Source organism: Erpetoichthys calabaricus, chromosome 6 (genome assembly GCF_900747795.2).
Source record: "Erpetoichthys calabaricus chromosome 6, fErpCal1.3, whole genome shotgun sequence".
NCBI lineage: Eukaryota > Metazoa > Chordata > Cladistia > Polypteriformes > Polypteridae > Erpetoichthys > Erpetoichthys calabaricus.
The window spans coordinates 112463861-112482306 of NC_041399.2; the positions used below are offsets into that span (position 1 = coordinate 112463861).

The following is an 18446-nucleotide window of genomic DNA, read 5'->3' on the forward strand; positions in this document are numbered from 1 at the left end:
AGCACTGTAAAATTTCCCACTCTGAAGTTAGTTTATAGTGTTTAATAATTCTGATAGTGTCAGAGGTTTATTCAATTCCTCAGCAGTTAGAGCATCTAGATATGGTATCTGTAATGTATTAAAAAAACGCATTAGATAGTGTCTTATGTTCTTTAAACTGAGTGGAATATAAGGACTTATGGTAGTCTCTAAATGTGTGCATTATGTTTTCATGGCCAATGATTTTATCTCCGTCTGGGTTAGTGATTACTGATATTGCGTTGCGAACTTCCTGGTTATAGATTTGTTGCAATAAGATCTTGTTAGTCTTCTCTCCGTGTTCATAGTAACAAGATTTAAAAATTAGTTGTTCCATTTTATTATGTTGATAAGAGGTTCAGTTCTGATTGCAAAGCCTGTCTTTTCCTAAAAAGTGCCTTATTTAGAGACCTGGGGCCTCATGCATAACACCGTGCGTAGAATTCACACTAAAACATGGCGTACGGACAAAAGTGGAAATGTGCCTATGCACAAAAAAATCCAGATGCATAAATCTGTGCGTTCGCCAACTTCCACGTTCTTCCGCTTACATACATCCCGGTCAGCGTGAAAAGTAACGCACGTGCACACGCCTGCTGCCACTCCCAAACTCCTTCCAGAATTACGCCTCTTTGAATATGCAAATCAATATAAATAACCCTTAAGCTCAGCGTTCTGTGAAAAGGAAATGGCAAAAGCACAGGGGGAAATAGAAGAATTTCAGTGAATACCAAGTGGAGGCAAGGAAAAACGTACTATTTGTCGGTTTTAACAGTGGTATAAACAACAAAAGGAAGTTGATCGAGTGACATAGAGTGTCGGAGAAACTCGAAAGCTGAAGTTCACAAAGTTGCACAGTGCCCGAAATAAAAAAGAAGTTGTCAGATCTCAAAGTCACCGTGAAAAGGCAAGTCGTAGCTCACCATCTGAGTGTCATATGAAAGCTTATTAGGGTACAGAGAAAAGAAAAAACCTCAAAATGTAAACTTTGATCTCGAAATTTCCACTTTAATCACGTTGTTTATTTTGTCATTAAAGTAGAACATCATAAACTTCATCTTAAAATCATTTAATTTACTAGTTTCTCAAATACCATTGTAACTAAAGTAGCATGTTAAATGCTTTATTTTGTATATGTTCTTCTAATGTGCTCTATGTGTGTGAATCACTACATGCTTCTTAAATGGGCTTTCTCTTCCTCCGACAGGACACAGAATCCATTACATTCGTGATATTACAGCTCTCTGAATAATTAAAATACTGAGATGTGTACTTGATATCATTTTCATGATGATAGGAGTTAAAGGATGTTATTAAACATGGGAACATGGTGGTACAGTGATAGTGATGAGCTAGCACCCTGTCCAGAGATTGTTCCTGCCTCCCGCCAGATGCTTGCTGCGCCGTGCGTGACCTTCGATGAAATAATTTATTGCAGCAGTACTGTCTCTTTCAAACGTACTAACCCCCAATTCCTGTCCTTCCTTTTATATCTTCAGTAACCAATTGCGACACAATCAGCTCTAGCTCTAGTAATAGATGTTAAGCCATCTGTAAGCTTAGAATGCTGATTCTTCAAAACTTTTAAGGAACATTGAAATATCTTCATAGTTCATGATTAATTATTCCATCCATCTATCCATCCAGTGTCGCACCAGCCACAGCAAGAATACAGCGCGAGGCAGGAGCAATTTCTGAACGGGGCACCGGATCATCGCTAGCACTGTGCCACCGTGTCCTCATGTTTAATTATTAACTTCTTCATCCTAGCGTTTATCCCGCATGGCAGGGTCCGCTTTTCTGCAAATCCGTCTCCATTTGGCACAGTCAAGGGCATCTTCTGGGGCAGCATTGGCGGTCTTCATGTCTTCCTTTATTCTGTCCATCCACCTCTTTTTCGGCCTGCCACGTGGGCGCTGACCACCCGGGTCTAGCCGCATAGCCGTTTTTGCTACCGAGTTGTCGTCTGCGCGCACGACGTGTCCATACCACTGTAGTTGTGCCTCACACATTTTCTCTGTGATTGGTACGATGCCGAGGCGCTTTCTGACATCTTCATTCGTGACTTGGTCCCAGCACGTGAGGCCTAGGCACCACCTCAGCATTCGCATTTCCATCGTATGTAGGGCCTGCTCATGCTTGGCGGTGGCTGGCCAACACTCCGATCCATACAGGGCGACTGGGCGGACTACAGTCTTATAAATCTTGGCCTTGAGGTGGTCAGGCATTCGGCGGTCACACAGCACGCCCGTTACTTGACGCCACTTCGCCCACGCGGCATTGATCCGAGCTCGCACGTCGGGAAGGATGTCCCCGTCGTTGCTGATCGTCGATCCCAGATACTTGAATTCATGGGTCTTCTTTAGGTCTTCTCCGTCGATGCTGATAGTGCCATCGGTTTGGAGGCCAGCTTCCATGTATTCAGTCTTCTTGATGTTGAGTCTCATGCCATGGTCGGTCAGGCGTGTCTTCTGCTGCGTGCGTTGTTGCAGCTCACTTCTAGATTGGTTTGCCAGGAATACGTTGTCTGCGTATAAAAGTGACCATGGTTGGGGAGTTTGGAGATCGGCGGTCGCTGTGTCCATACAGAGGATGAACAGAAGGGGCGAAAGGGCCGAGTCTTGATGTACTCCCACGTTGATGGCGAAGGGCGGTGAGATTCCCACGGAGCATCTGACTACACTGGTGACGTTTATGTAGAGCAATTTGACCCAGTCGACGTAAGTTTCTGGGACTCCATGAGATCGCAGGGCATGCCAGATAAGGTCGTGTGGCACTCTATCAAATGCCTTCTCCAAGTCCAGGAATGCCGTGTGGACTATTTGATTTTTCTCTCGGTGTTTCTCCACCAGCAGTCTCACGGCGTGTATGGCGTCCGTGGTTCCGCATCCCTTAACAAACCCACACTGGTTAGGGGTGATCGTGACGATCCGTCGCAGGCGGGCGTCTAGGATCCTTTCGAATATTTTCATAGTGTGGCATAGGAGGCGGATTGGTCGGTAGTTAGCGCAATCGGTGACATCACCCTTGGTTTTCCAAATAGGGACGGTGACACTAGTTGTCCAGGCCGCTGGTATCCTGCCCTCTCTGATGATGTTATTGAATAGGGTGCTGAGAGCGGCGGCTCCTTGCTGACGGAGGAGTTTCCTGGCTTCGACGGGGATATCGTCGGGGCCAGGCGCTTTTCCATTCTTCATTTTCTTCACGGCATCCTTGATCTCAGCAGTCGTAATCGGCGGGACTGGGCCATAGACGGGGGCGCCGCTGTGGATTGGCGGGTGGGGGAATTCTTCATTACTGATCTGGGAGAGGTGCTCACTCCAGCGTTCGAGGGTAGCTGGTGGATCACGCAGGACCTTCTGATTGACGTCTTTGATATGTTTCACTTGGCCGATGTCCTGCGTTGAACGGTGTCGGCTGCTGGCCAGGCGGTATATCTTGTTCGCTCCTCCAGGCTCGTCCAAGTCATGGTAGAGCTGGTCATAGTGCGCAGTCTTTGCCACTGTCACCGCCTTCTTTGCCTTCGCCTTCAGGCTCTTGTACCGTTGATAGTCCTCGTCTTCTCTAGACTGGCGCCACTTCTTTAGCGCTGACTTCTTTTCTTTCACGGCACTTTGGACTTCTGTATTCCACCACCATGTTTGCTTGTCAATAAAGTGCTTTCCTGGCTTGGTCTTCCCTAGGACGTTGGTTGCTGCTTCTCGGATTTGGTCGGCTATCTTGTTCCATCTGGTCTCGATTAACTGGTTGCTGTCATTGTTGAAGTCGATCGATTTGAGTGCCTCAGTGAGGTCCCTTCTGCCTTCGGCCATCCTCCACCATTTGATCTTTTCCTCATTGGTGGTTCTCACTTGTCGCCATTGGCCGAGGTCTAGCTTGAGGTCCATGACGAGTAGCCGATGTTGTGGGCCGATGTTGGTCGACGGGATTACTTTGACATCGGTTACCAGTTTCAGGTGCTGCCTTCGGGTGAGGAGGTAATCGATTTGCGTTTCTCTTCCTCCGCTAGAGAATGTGACGAGGTGTGTTAGCTTCTTCTTGAAGAAAGTGTTGGCCACTGCGAGATCATGCGCTTCCGCACAGTCCAGGGCACGTTCCCCGTCCTCATTGCGGCTTCCGTAACCTTGCCCGCCATGAAACCTTTCATAGCCATTCCTATCTCGTCCAACGTGACCATTGAGATCACCGCCAATGGCAATATATTCTTCGGGTCCAAGTGCTCGAAGGTGGACATCGAGACTTTCCCAGAAATCTTCTTTGTCTGCTTCCGAGCAGTTGGTCTGGGGGGCGTAGCAGGAGATCACTCGCATAGTGATGTCGCCCGTGTCGATCTTGAGTGACATGAGCCGATCCGACATTCGAGTCACTTCGACCACATTGTCCCGTACTTTCTGGCTGACCACTATTCCCACACCATTTTGGGGCTTGTTGCCGTTGTAGAATAGCTTAAATCCATCGCCTATATCCCTTGCCTTTGCACCAGTCCATTTGGTTTCTTGGATACACGCGATGTCGATGCGGCGGATCTTAAGGGTGTCGGCTAATTCTCGGCTTCGTCCTGTCATCGTGCCGATGTTAAGGGTACCCAATCGTAGTGGTTGTTGTTGTTGGACTCGCTTCTTTGGCCTGCCTCGTCCATGGGCAGGTAGCTCTTGTCCACTTCTCACGACGCTCGGGCGAGGGCGCCGCGAGTCGCCTCCAGGGGACGCCCTAGCATTATCTTCCAAATTTTGAGATGGTGTTGCCATTTGATGCGACCAAGGAATGAATCGACTGATGTGTCGCTCCACCTGACTTCGAACACCCTCACCGTAAGCCAATTTCCCAAAGAGGTCGTTGTTACCAGCCGGCACCGCGAGGAGGTGGTGATGGGATTTTGCCAGCCTCACATTTAATTATTAACAATATAGGTTATTTAAATGAAGTTAACATTTTATCTGTATAATGTAATAAACATATTTTGCTGCATTTAATCTTAAAAATGATATTGTCATCATATGTAAATACACTCTTTATAAAGTGGTTCAGGTTGTGCAATATTATAACTGTAAAACTGTATCGCAAGTTTACAGTGAGGTGATTGTACTAATAAGTACAAACAGTTCTACCAGGAGCACTTGATGGACTGATTGAGTACGTTTATAGTTCTTGGGATGAAACTTTCTGAACTGCGAGGTCCGTACAGGAAAGCCTCTGAAGCATTTGCCGTTTGAGAGTAGTTCAATAGACAGTATGGCTGAGGCAGCGTGTGCTTGATGCTGTATACCGATAATTCTCTTTCCGATCAGCTGCTGTAGAGCTGTGATTTCACACTCCGATACAGTGGGTTAAATACTCCGAGTAGTGCATTGAGAGGAACAACGCTAAAGCAGCTATGGTGTTTGGAATAGTTTGGCCATTCCGTGGATCATTATATTGTTACAGGTTAATTACAATCAGATGCCTTAAACTAATAAACAATATGGGGTTAATTTCAGTGTATATGATACAGCCGCATTAGGGATGTGGATCTAAAAAAGAAAAGGAAACCACACTGGAACAAAAGCACTGCTTTGGCGCTGGGTGCTGCCAGTTTGCAAAACCGAGCAGAGAACCTGCATACGCCAAGCATTTTGCTGGTTTGAAAATGTGCGTGGCTTTACGGCAAGTTTAGGTTTTCTACATCACAATTTGAGCGTGGAAATGGGAGTAGCAACATTTTTGTGCATACGCACCGTTTATACATGTATCTGAGGCCCCTGGCATGTTCTTGATCTATTCTGGTAATTTCACTGATAACTCTGAGGCCTTCTTGGTTTCCAATTTATTTTTGTAGAAAAGATATAATCTAACCCCTTAAAAATGCCTTCAGGAGTTTCCCAAAGTTTTCCTGCAGAAACCTCAGAGGATGTATTTGTATTTGGGTTAAGACGCCAGCTGCGAGATGAGTATGTGGGACATAGTGATGCGAGCTCCATGATCAGAGGGGCATGGTCAGAGATAGCAATAGCATTGTATTTGCAAGATTTGATCATGGGCAAGAAATTGTTATCTATAAAGAAATAATCAATTATTGAGTAACAATGATATACCGGTGAGAAGATAGATAGATAGATAGATAGATACTTTATTAAAAGTAATATGCTCTTAAGTATGGATTTAGTAATCTCAATGGGTCTGCTAAGATATGATCAATTAAAAACTGTATGATTATTTTTGCAGAGTTAAATGTTGTCTAGTTGAAGACCTATCCAGGTCTGGATTTAAAACACAAAGTCTCCGGTAAGGCTGGGCGATATATCGAGTTTTTAAAAAATATCAACATATTTTTGTACAAGATATAGGATGAGACAACATTGATATAATCTATGTTTCGATAAAATTTATACTTGCACAGGTGCCAGTTTGCCTTTCTCTTCTCCCAGTTTGTCTCTTGCACAACCTCACCCCTCCCCCACTGCTTCACTCAGTACCGGTAAGTCTTGCAGGCAGTGACAGGATGGAGACTGATAAAGACATGAAGGAAGATCTAGTTGGTTAAAAAAAAAATGGCTCAATTATTTGGAGATGGTTTGGGTTCAAAGTGTCAGATGAACACCAGAATGATGTATTCTGTAGAGAATGCCAAAAACAAGTCCCAGCAAAAGCTTCAAGCACTACTAATCTTTTTCACCATTTACAACAGCACCATAGAGTGCAGTACAAAGAGTATGTGAAAATGTGTTCTGCAGCCTAGACCGTGAAGCCTTCTCAGCCTCCTGCCCTGAAACAAACTATGTTACAAAACTCATATACCCCGTGCTGTAACTTATGAGAGAAAAAGTGAGAATTGCCACAACATTACTAAAGCAGTGGCTTACCATATCGCTAAAGACATGGTCCCCTTCTCAACTGTGGAACAAGACGGCTTTATACAGCTGCTAAAAACCCTTGACCGAAGATACCAGTTACCTAGTTGGAATTACTTTTCAAAAGAAGTACTGCCAAAAATGTATACTTAAGTTAGAGAGAGTCTCACCGCCCGGCTGCAGCAAAGTGTCTCACTTTGCACTGACCACTGATATGTGGTCCAGCAGGACCTGCGTGCGCCATACATGAATGTGACAATGCATTTCATGGAAGACTAGGAACTGAAAGTGTCTGTCTCCAAATCAGCTACTTTCCCCAAGACCACACTGGGGAGCATACAGCTGATGCCTTGCAGGATGCCCTCACAAGTTGGAAGCTCAACCTGACGGGACAGGTTGCTATAACTACTGACAATGGGATTAATGTTGACAAGATGGTGCAACTGAAGAAGTGGCTGAGGATGCAGAGTTTTGGTCACAGACTCCATGTAGCCATTGGTGAGTGTAATGTTTAATCAGTTAATCTGAAAAAAGAAAAAAAAATGTGGGGTGGCACAGTGGGTAGCGCTGCTGCCTCACAGTTGGGGGACCTGGGTTCGCTTCCCGGGTCCTCCCTGCGTGGAGTTTGCATGTTCTCCCCGTGTCTGTGTAGGTTTCCTCCCACAGTCCAAAGACATGCAAGTTAGGTGGATTGGCACTTCTAAATTGGCCCTTGGTGTATGGGTGTGTGTGTGTGTCCTGTGGTGGGTTGGCACCCTGCCCGGGATTGGTTCCTGCCTTGTGCCCTGTGTTGGCTGGGATTGGCTCCAGCAGACCCCTGTGACCCTGTGTTCGGATTCAGCAGGTTGGAAAATGGATGGCTGGATGGAAAAAAATATGCCAGGCATATTGTACTTCTATAGCCGATATTTTTTTCCCTTTTCTCCCAGGGTTGAATATATTTCCAAAAAACTCAGGTTTCTAAAAAGCACACAAAGCAATATTTTCTGACATAAATTATCATAAAGCGTTTGTTGCTGCCCAACTTGAGCTGACCCTCTAATGTGCTCATTTCTATTCCTGTCTATCATTGTCACACCCAATGCAAATCTTAACATCTTTAACTCTGCCACCTCCAGCTCTGTCTCCTGTTTTTTTTGGTCAGTGTGACTGCCTCCAACCCATATCATAACATAGTTGGTCCCCCTACTGTCCTGTAGACCTTGCCTTTTACTCTTGCTGATACCAGTCTGTCACAATCACTCCTGACACTCTTCTCCATCCATTCCACCCTTCTTCTTCACCACTCTTCCACACTCCCTGTTACTCTGTACTGTTGGTTCCAAGTATTTAAACTCCTCTACCTTCTCCAGCTCTACTCCCTGCATCCTCACCACTCCTCTGACCTCCCTCTCATTTACACACATGTACTCCCAGAGGGGGCTGGGCGGTCTCATGGTCTGGAACCCCTGCAGATTTTATTTGTTTCTCTCCAGCCTTCTGGAATTTTTTTTTCTTTGTTTTTTCTGTCCTCCCTGGCCATTGGACCTTGCTCTTACTCTATGTTAATTAATGTTGTCTTATTTTAATTCTTACTTTCTTTTATTTTTCTTTTCTTCATCATGTAAAGCATTTTGAGCTACATTATTTGTATGAAAATGTGCTATATACTGTAAATAAATGTTGTTGTTGTATTCTGTCTTGTTCCTACTGACCTTCTTTCTTCTCCTCTGTATAGTGTCTCTACATCTCCAGGGTTTCCTCAACCTGCTCCCTACTCTAACTACAAAATGTCATTAGCAAACATTATAGTCTCTGTGGACTCCTGTCTAATCTCATCTGTCAACCTTTCCATCACAACTGCAAATAAAAAAGGGCTCAGAAACCATCCCTGATATAATCCCACCTCCATGTTGAATGCATCCGTTACTCCTATAGCGGACCACACCACTGTCACACTTCCCTCGTACATATCCTGTACAACTCTAATATACTTCTCTGCCAGTCCCGACTACCTCATACAATACCACAACTCCTCTCTTAGGCACCCAGTCATATGCTTTTTCCAGATCTACAAAGATGCAATGTAAATCCTTCTGGTCTTCTTTATACTTCTCTGCTCACTAATCATCACCTGTCTTTTTAACCTAGCTTCCACTACTCTTTCCCATAACTTCATGCTGTGGCTCATCAATTTTATCCGTCTGTAGTTACTATAGCACTGCACCTGCCCTTTTTTCTTAAAAATCAGTACCAGTACAGTGATCCCTCCTCGATCGCGGGGGTTGCGTTCCAGAACCCCCCACGAAAGGTGAAAATCCGCAAAGTTAAAACCATATGTTTATATGGTTATTTTTATATTGTCACGTTTGGTCACAGATTTGCACAGAAACACAGGAGGTTGTAGAGAGACAGGAACTTTATTCAAACACTGCAAACAAACATTTGTCTCTTTTTCAAAAGTTTAAACGTGCTCCATGACAAGACAGAGATGACAGTTCCGTCTCACAATTAAAAGAATGCAACCATATCTTCCTCTTCAAAGGAGTGCGCGTCAGGAGCAGAGAATGTCAGAGACAGAGAGAGAGAGAGAATGTCTCTTTTTCAAAAGTTTAAACGTGCTCCATGACAAGACAGAGATGACAGTTCCGTCTCACAATTAAAAGAATGCAACCATATCTTCCTCTTCAAAGGAGTGCGCGTCAGGAGCAGAGAATGTCAGAGACAGACAGAGAGAGAGAGAGAGAGATATCACTTGACAAATCGGCCGCAAGTAAGCCCAGCAAGGAAGGGAGCAATGTGAAGGTAGTCTTTAAGCATTTTTTAGATGAGCGTCTGTATCCTCTAGGGTTGCGAACAGCCCCCCTGCTCACACCCCCTCTGTCAGGAGCAGAGAATGTCAGAGCAAGAGAGAGAGAGAGAAAAGCTAACAATCAAAAATCAATAGGTGCTGTTTGAGCTCTTAAGTATGCGAAGCACCGTGCGGGAAGCATATCGCGCAACAAAGCAGCCACAAGTAAGCCCAGCAAGGAAGGGAGCAATGTGAAAATAGTCTTTCAGCGTTTTTTGAGGAGCGTCCGTATCTTCTAGGGGTGCGAACAGCCCCCCTGCTCACAATATATTTAAGGAGTTTTATTTAATACGTAATACATGCTCTGACTGGGTAGCTTCTCGGCCATCTGCCAATAGCGTCCCTTGTATGAAATCAACTGGGCAAACCAAATGAGGAAGCATGTACCAGAAATTAAAAGACCCATTGTCCACTGAAACCCACGAACCAGCGAAAAATCTGCGGTATATATTTAAATATGCTTACATATAAAATCCGCGAAAGTCGAAGCGCAATATAGCGAGGGATTACTGTACGCTTCTTCTCTACTCTTCAGGCATCCTCTCACTTTCCAAGATTGCATTAAACAATCTGCTTAAAAACTCCACTGCCGTTTCTCCTAAACACCTCCATGCTTCCAAAGGCATGTTATATGGACCAACTGTGTTTTCATTCTTCATCGTCTTCATAGCTGTCCCTACTTCTTTGCTAATCCGTTGCACTAACTGATTCTCTGTAACATTCTCTCTCTCTCTCTCCATTCATCAGCCTCTCAAAATACTCTTTCCATCTGCTCAACACACACTCTTCGCTTGTGAGTATGTTTCCTTCTTTACCCTTTGTTACCCTAAACTACTGTACATCTTTCCCAGCTCAGTCCCTCTGTCTTGCCAATTGGTACAGGTCCTTTTCTCCCTTCTTAGGCTGGGTTTATACTTAACATGACACGTGCACCTGTGGACGCTACTGCTATGCAAGTGTTGTACTGTTTATACTTGCGTGCGTACTTTACATAAATCTGGAAGATTCCACCAGGAGGCAGTGCAAGATATCATCATGGTGAGAACAGGTGTTTTTTTACTGTGTTGTGAAGTACCTGAAACACCCATTAAATTCCGAGGACACCTTGCCACAATATCTCTGAAAAGGATGGAAGTCCATCCATCCATCCATTTTCCAACCCGCTGAATCCGAACACAGGGTCATGGGGGTCTGCTGGAGTCAATCCCAGCCAACACAGGGCACAAGGCAGGAACCAATCCCGGGCAGGGTGCCAACCCACCACAGAAGGATGGAAGTTTAATGATTAAATCTATCAATCCAGGGATGCCCCCATTCCAGCTAGCATTCGGCACAAGGCAGAAACAATCCCTGGGGCATCGGCTCATCGCAAGGTGAATACAAGCACTCACATATAGTAGGTACGCGACACGTGTTTCGCCCTAATTCTGGGCTCCTCAGGCGGACACACTCACTGCACCCCCCTTGGGAAGCGAACCTCGGACGTCAGCACCAGAGACAAAGCCCCTAACGTTGCGCCACGCCCCTTATCGTGGTGGAGGGGTTTGCGTGTCCCAATGATCCTAGGAGCTCTGTTGTCCGGGGCTTTATGCCCCTGGTAGGGCCACCCAAGGCAAACTGGTCCTAGGTGAGGGATGAGACAAAGAGCGGGTAAACAAACCTCCTATGAAGAAAAACAATTTTGGACGGCGTTTTCCCTTGCCCGGACGCGGGTCACCGGGGCCCCACTCTGGAGCCAGGCCTGGAGGTGGGGCTCGATGGCGAGCGCCTGGTGGCCGGGCCTGCACCCATGGGGCTCGGCCGGGCACAGCCCAAAGAGGCAACGTGGGTCCCCCTTCCCATGGGCTCACCACCTATGGGAGGGGCCAAGGAGGTCGGGTGCAGTGTGAGTTGGGTGGTGGCCGAAGGCGGGGACCTTGGCGGTCCGATCCTCGGCTACAGAAGCTGGCTTTTGGGACGTGGAATGTCACCTCTCTGAAGGGGAAGGAGCCTGAGCTAGTGCGCGAAGTTGAGAGGTTCCGGCTAGATATAGTCGGACTCACCTCGACGCACAGCTTGGACTCTGGAACCAATCTCCTTGAGAGGGGCTGGACTCTGTACCACTCTGGAGTTGCCCCCGGTGAGAGGCGCCGAGCAGGTGTGGGTATACTTATTGCCCCCCAACTTGGAGCCTGTACATTGGGGTATACCCCGGTGGACGAGAGGGTAGCCTCCCTTCGCCTTCGGGTGGGGGGACGGGTCCTAACTGTTGTTTGTGCGTATGCACCGAACAGCAGTTTGGAGTACCCACCCTTTTTGGAGTCCCTGGAGGGTGTGCTAGAGGGCATACCTTCTGGGGACTCCCTCGTTCTGCTGGGAGACTTCAATGCTCACGTGGGCAATGACAGTGAGACCTGGAAGGGCGTGATTGTGAGGAATGGCCCCCCCGATCTGAACCCGAGCGGTGTTTTGTTATTGGACTTCTGTGCTCGTCACGGATTGTCCATAACGAACACCATGTTCAAGCATAGGGCTGTTCATATGTGCACTTGGCACCAGGACACCCTAGGCCTCAGTTCGATGATCGACTTTGTGGTCGTGTTGTCGGACTTGCGGCCACATGTCTTGGACACTCGGGTGAAGAGAGGGGCGGAGCTGTCAACTGATCACCACCTGGTGGTGAGTTGGCTTCGATGGTGGGGGAGGATGCCGGTCAGGCGTGGTAGGCCCAAACGTGTTGTGAGGGTCAGCTGGGAACGTCTAGCAGAGCCCCCTGTCAGAAGTAGCTTCAACTCCCACCTCCGGCAGAACTTCGACCACATCTCGAGGGAGGTGGGGGACATTGAGTCCGAATGGGCCATGTTCCGTGCCTCTATTGTTGAGGCAGCTGACCGGAGCTGTGGCCGTAAGGTGGTCGGTGCCTGTCGTGGCGGCAATCCCCGAACCCGTTGGTGGACACCGGCGGTGAAGGATGCCGTCAAGCTGAAGAAGGAGTCCTACAGGACCCTTTTGTCCTGTGGGACCCTGGAGGCAGCTGATAGGTACCGGCAGGCCAAGCGGAATGCGGCTTTGGTGGTTGCTGAGGCAAAAACTCGGGCGTGGGAGGAGTTTGGGGAGGCCATGGAGAACGACTTTCGGACGGCTTCGAGGAGATTCTGGTCCACCATCCGGCGTCTCAGGAAGGGGAAGCAGTGCAGTGTCAACACTGTATATGGTGGGGATGGTGCGCTGCTGACCTCGACTCGGGATGTTGTGGGTCGGTGGGGGGAGTACTTCGAAGACCTCCTCAATCCCATTAACATGCCTTCCAATGAGGAAGCAGAGCCTGGGGACTCAGAGGTGAGCTCCCCCATCTCTGGGACTGAGGTCACCGAGATGGTCAAAAAACTCCTTGGTGGCAGGGCCCGGGGGGTGGATGAGATACGCCCGGAGTTCCTCAAGGCTCTGGATGTTGCAGGACTGTCTTGGCTGACACGCCTCTGCAACATCGCATGGACATCAGGGACAGTGCCTCTGGATTGGCAGACCGGGGTGGTGGTCCCCCTCTTTAAGAAGGGGGATCGGAGGGTGTGTTCCAACTACAGAGGGATCACACTCCTCAGCCTCCCTGGAAAAGTCTATTCAGGGGTCCTGGAGAGGAGGGTCCTTCGGATAGTCGAGCCTCGGATTCAGGAGGAACAGTGTGGTTTTCGTCCTGGTCGCGGAACAGTGGACCAGCTCTATACCCTTAGCAGGGTCCTGGAGGGTGCATGGGAGTTTGCCCAACCAGTCTACATGTGTTTTGTGGACTTGGAAAAGGCATTCGACCATGTCCCTCAGGGAATCCTGTGGGGGGTACTCCGAGAGTATGGAGTACCAGCCCCCCTGATAAGGGCTGTTCAGTCCCTGTACGATCGGTGCCAGAGCTTGGTCCGCATTGCCAGCAGTAAGTCCAACCCGTTTCCAGTGAGAGTTGGACTCCGCCAGGGCTGCCCTTTGTCACCGATTCTGTTCATAACTTTTATGGACAGAATTTCTAGGCGCAGCCAGGGCTTGAGGGGGTCCGGTTTAGTGGGCTCAGGATTGGGTCACTGCTTTTTGCAGATGATGTTGTCCTGTTTGCTTCATCAGGCCGTGATCTTCAGCTCTTTCTGGATCGGTTCGCCGCCGAGTGTGAAGCGGCTGGGATGAGAATCAGCACCTCCAAATCCGAGACCATGGTCCTCAGCCGGAAAAAGGGTGGAGTGCCCTCTCAGGGTTGGTAGCGAGATCCTGCCCCAAGTGGAGGAGTTCAAGTATCTCGGGGTCTTGTTCACGAGTGAGGGAAGAATGGAGCGTGAGATCGACAGGCGGATCGGTGCGGCATCCGCAGTAATGCGGGCTCTGCATCGGTCTGTCATGGTGAAAAAGGAGCTGAGCCGCAAGGCGAAGCTCTCAATTTACCAGTCGATCTATGTTCCTACCCTCACCTATGGTCATGAGCTATGGGTAGTGACTGAAAGAACGAGATTGCGAATACAAGCGGCTGAAATGAGTTTCCTCCGCAGGGTGTCTGGGCTTTCCCTTAAAGATAGGGTGAGAAGCTCAGTCATCCGGGAGGGGCTCAGATTAGAGCCGCTGCTCCTCCGCATCGAGAGGAGTCAGATGAGGTGGCTCGGGCATCTGATCAGGAAGCCTCCCTGGTGAGGTGTTCCGGGCACGTCTAACCGGGAGGAGGCCCCGGGGAAGACCCAGGACACGCTGGAGGGACTATGTCTCTCGACTGGCCTGGAAACGCCTTGGGATTCTCCCGGAAGAGCTAGAAGAAGTGACCGGGGATAGGGAAGTCTGGGCATCTCTGCTCAAGCTGCTGCCCCCGCGACCCGACCTCGGATAAGCGGGAGACAATGGATGGATGGATGGACATATAGTAGGGTCATGTTAGCATCACCAAATCCCCAGACCTGCATATCTTTGGAAGGAAACGAACATTTATTATTTAAATGAAGTTAATGATTTATCTGTAAAATGTAATATACATGGTTTAATGCATTTCATTATGAAAGTGATGCCAAGTATAAATCTAAGGATTCTAAATGTGCAGGGAGTTGGAATATTGTAAATTTAATGTGTTCTGTGTGGCGATTGCTGCTTGCTGCTGCTGTCAGTGCAGGAGGAAGCCCCAGAAGCACATAGTGATTAACAACTGTGTTGATTTTAAGATGACGTTGACGACAATTAAAGTGGACATTTTGAGATTTAAGACAAAATTTCCACTTTAATCACAAAATACACCTTTTCACTGTGTCCCTATCTTTTTTTCTCTATGGCTTAAATACACCATTGTATATTCTGATGCTGTTGCAAAAAAAAAAAAAAGAGATGGTATGTGAGACCTTTAAAGTGTATTGTATCATTATGATATGAAATATGTGACGCTTGAATATAAAAGCACCACGAATGCATTTATATGTCTGCATTTTGCTTTACCACATCGAATCATTCATCAAACATCGAAGCATGTACATCGATCCTGTACGCAAAGCAGCTTTCTGTCACATGTAGATAGTAAACGGAGACTCTGACGTCACATTCCGACTTTATCACATTGCACTCCCCAACTTTTTGCTGGTACTGCAACTGGTACATGCATCGCGTTTTGTCTGAGGACGTGCTCAGAGGACGCATCAAATGAATGCTGGGAACGTGTGGCAGTCATGATGCATGCGTGTACGCGTTCTGAGCGTGAAGTATATACCAGCCCTTAATGTTCATTCTCTCATATAGCTCATAATACACCTTTTCTTTAGCCTTTGCCACCTCTCTCTTTACCTTATGCCTCATCTCTTTGTACTCCTGTCTACTTTCTGTATCTCTCTGAATATCCCTCTTCACCAACCTCTTCCTCTGTATACTCTCCTGTACTTCCCTAACCCACCACCATCCTTCCTTTGTCCAGATGTTATGCCAAGCACCCTTCTTGCTGTCACCCTTACTATTTCTTCTGTAGTTGCCCAGCTGTCTGGTAACTCTTCACTGTCACCCAGTGGCTGTCTTACCTCCTCCCTGAACTCAATCTTTTAGTCTTTCTTTTTCAACCTCCACCATTTGATCCTTGGCTCTGTCCTCACTCTTCTCGTCTTCTTGATCTCCATTGTCATCCTACAGACCACCATCCTATGCTGCCTAATTATGCTTTCCTCTGTCACCACTTTGTAGTCCACAATCTTCTTTAGACTGAAACTCCCGCATAGGATATAATCTACCTGTGTGTATCTTCCTCCACTCTTGTACTATCACTGTATGTTCCTCCCTCTTCTTAAAATACATACTGTATTCATTCACTACAGCTATGCCCATCCTTTTCGCAAAATCGCTACCATTTGACCTTCTGCATTACTCTGTTTGACACCATACCTACCCATCACCTCCCCGTCTACTTTGTTCCCTTAATGTCCTCAACTTCATCCAAATCACTCCAGAAATCTTCTTTCTCATCCATCACACACCTAACTTGCAGGGCATATGCACTAACAACATTTATCATCACACCTCCAATTTCCAATTTCATAATCTTCACCCTGCCTGACACTCTTTTCACCTGCAAAATATTCTTGACATACTATTCCTTCAGTATAACATCTCACATCCATACCATGATAGAACAATTTTAATCTACCTCCGACCCACGTGGCCTTACTTCCCTAACATTTAGTCTCTTGCATGCACAATATACTATCAACCTTCCGTCTCTCCATCTCATCCACTAACACTCTCCCCTTACAAGTCACACTGCCAACATTCAAAGTTCTTACTCTTACTTCCAATCTCTTTACCTTCCTCTTCTCCCCCTGCCTCCGGACATGCCTTCCCCCTCTTCTTCTCCTTGTTTGGCAAACAGTAACCCAGTTTCTGTCAGCACCCTGTTGGCTTACAGTACTGGTGGCACCTGTTGTTAACCCGATCTCAACTGATCCTGTATGGATATCTGTATTGTCCGCATATTGATATGACAAAATTTTACACCAGATGCTGTTCCTTACTAAACCCTCACCATTTATCCGGACTTGGGACCAGCATGAAGAAACACACTGGTTTGTGTATCCCCTGTGGCTGGGACTACAACATTAATATAAAGCAAGAGGTAAAATTTCAAAGCAAAGCGCAAGAAGCTTAGGTGGTAATTTGGGGTATGCAGCACCCGACTTCCTTCACATTGAGGTAATGCCAGTTGAGAGTGCTAAAGGAAAACACTCAATAAAGGAATATGGGACTAAACTATATTTGGCTTGTTTTTTCCCATTTCATAGCTGCAGCAACAAAGTTACACAGGTGACCAGAGTATGTATATGTGTGTGTATGTGTGTAATATATATAATCTACAGTGGGGCAAAAAAGTATTTAGTCAGCCACCAATTGTGCAAGTTCTCCCACTTAAAAAGATGAGAGAGGCCTGTAATTTTCATCATTGGTATACCTCAACTATGACAGACAAAATGAGAAAAAAAATCCAGAAAATCACATTGTCTGATTTTTGAAGAATTTATTTGCAAATATTATGGTGGAAGAAAAATTTTTGGTCAATAACAAAAGTTCATCTCAATACTTTGTTATATACCCTTTGTTGGCAATGACAGAGGTCAAATGTTTTCTGTAAGTCTTCACAAGGTTTTCACACACTGTTGCTGGTATTTTGGCCCATTCCTCCATGCAGATCTCCTTTAGAGTAGTGATGTTTTGGGGCTGTCGCTGGGCAACACGGACTTTCAACTCCCTCCAAAGATTTTCTGTGGGGTTGAGATCTGGAGACTGGCTAGGCCACTCCAGGACACTGAAATGCTTCTTACGAAGCCACTCCTTCGTTACCCGGGCGGTGTGTTTGGGATCATTGTCATGCTGAAAGACCCAGCCACGTTTCATCTTCAATGCCCTTGCTGATGGATGGAGGTTTTCACTCAAAATCTGATGATACATGGCCCCATTCATTCTTTCCTTTACACGGATAAGTCATCCTGGTCCCTTTGCAGAAAAACAGCCCCAAAGCATGATGTTTCCACCCCCATGCTTTACAGTAGGTATGGTGTTCTTTGGATGCAACTCGGCATTCTTTCTCCTCCAAACACGACGAGTAGAGTTTTTACCAAAAAGTTCTATTTTGGTTTCATCTGACCATATGACATTCTCCCAGTCCTCTTCTGGATCATCCAAATGCTCTCTAGCAAACTTCAGGCGGGCCTGCACATGTACTGGCTTAAGCAGGGGGACATGTCTGGCACTGCAGGATTTGAGTCCCTGGCGGCGTAGTGTGTTACTGATGGTAGCCTTTGTTACTTTGGTCACAGGTCTCTGCAGGTCATTCACTAGGTCCCCCCGTGTGGTTCTGGAATTTTTGCTCACCGTTCTTGTGATCATTTTGACCCCACGGGGTGAGATCTTGCGTGGAGCCCCAGATCGAGGGAGATTATCAGTGGTCTTGTATGTCTTCCATTTTCTAATAATTGCTCCCACAGTTGATTTCTTCACACCAAGCTGCTTACCTATTACAGATTCAGTCTTCCCAGCCTGGTGCAGGTCTACAATTTTGTTTCTGGTGTCCTTTGACAGCTCTTTGGTCTTGGCCATAGTGGAGTTTGGAGTGTGACTGTTTGAGGTTTTGGACAGGTGACTTTTAGATTGATAACGAGTTCAAACAGGTGCCATTAATACAGGTAACGAGTGGAGGACAGAGGAGCCTCTTACAGAAGAAGTTACAGGTCTGTGAGAGCCAGAAATCTTGCATGTTTGTAGGTGACCAAATACTTATTTTCCACCATAATTTGCAAATAAATTCTTTA

General features: G+C 46.8%; 1 protein-coding gene across 1 annotated transcript in view; it reads left to right on the plus strand.

Moving 5' to 3' along the window:
- The window catches only part of slc12a7b (solute carrier family 12 member 7b), a 233137-nt gene that overhangs the window by 20579 nt on the left and 194112 nt on the right, over positions 1–18446 (plus strand). The gene's annotated exons all lie outside the window — the stretch shown is intronic.